The following is a 1,152-nucleotide window of genomic DNA, read 5'->3' as shown; positions in this document are numbered from 1 at the left end:
CCCCTCCCTGTCCAGCCTGCTGCTGCTTTGCCCTGCCAGTGTCGTGAAGTCCTCTTGGTTACAGCCTAGTTGCAGGGGACTCCGGGGGGGATAGGGGAGTGTTTTTTGATTTACTGAGAGCCTGGGTCAGAAGGTGCCGTTCGCTCTTTCACAGACTGTCTGGGGAGTCAGAAAGTGGGGCGCGCCCCCGCCGGAGGCCCGGCGGGGAGCTCTTCCCTGTCCCCCCCGCCCCTCTTACTTGCAGATCCGTCCGGGGCTGTGAGTGCAGCCGGGAGGCCCCGGCGGGGAGCTCGCCCCTGTCCCCCACGCCCCTCCTACTTGCAGATCTGTCCGGGGCTGTGAGTGGAGCCGGGAGGCCGAACGCTGGGAGCGAGTTCGGGGCAAGTGGGCGGGGGGTGAGGGGCCGATGGGATGAGTTGTTGTGGGTGGTTGTTTCTTTTTGTCGGTGGTTAGGTGGTGTGGAGAGGCGAGGATGACAGCAAAGCGCAGCCAGATGTGGCCAGGCCGGCACGGGGGCTGGCAACGATTAAGGGCGGCGGGGCCGGGCGGGCGGCGGGGCCGAGCACCCAGCGGGCCCCAGGAAGGCCAAGTGCCTCCCGCACCCGCAGTGAGAGGGCAGCAGCGGGCTGCGCTGGGCCTGAGGGCGAAGTTACGGGGTGTGGGCTTCTGGGCTTGGCGCTGGGGCTGCGAACTTCTGGAAACCTGGCTTGTGGGACCAGGGTGCCGGGTGGGGAGCTGAGGGGGAAAAGGCGTGGGAGGGGCGCGAGGCAAGGGAGACACCCTCCCCCCCACCCCGTCACTGACTCCCCGCTCCCTTAAACGAGCGTGGGCTCCTTGCTTAGCTGGGGCCACCCGGCTCTCCTGTGGAGAGGCGAGGGCGAGGGGAGCTACAGAAGCGCCTCAGCCGTGGGAGGCACTTCTGTAAGACTCCTTCGCTAGGAATCTAGAAAGTTTGTTCCTTTCGCCAAACTACGGGGCTTGGGTTAGGAGAAATCGTTGGAAGCTTTATTCTGTGCCAAAGCGGCAGTGTGCGGCTGCTAAGGCACGGTTTTCTTTATCCCTAAATATTTTTTTATCCCCTACTCAGTCTGTCCTCTGAAAGCATGGTTGGAGGGGCAAGTCCTGCGGTGTCCATCTCCTTTCCCCACCTTC

General features: G+C 63.9%; 1 protein-coding gene across 9 annotated transcripts in view; it reads left to right on the top strand.

The window, feature by feature from the left end:
• The window catches only part of LPHN2 (latrophilin 2), a 202,110-nt gene that overhangs the window by 2,237 nt on the left and 198,721 nt on the right, over positions 1-1,152 (top strand). The gene's annotated exons all lie outside the window — the stretch shown is intronic.

The sequence above is a fragment of the Bison bison genome, unplaced genomic scaffold, assembly GCF_000754665.1.
Source record: "Bison bison bison isolate TAMUID 2011002044 unplaced genomic scaffold, Bison_UMD1.0 scf7180017864382, whole genome shotgun sequence".
NCBI lineage: Eukaryota > Metazoa > Chordata > Mammalia > Artiodactyla > Bovidae > Bison > Bison bison.
This window is presented reverse-complemented; position numbering and strand designations above follow the sequence as displayed.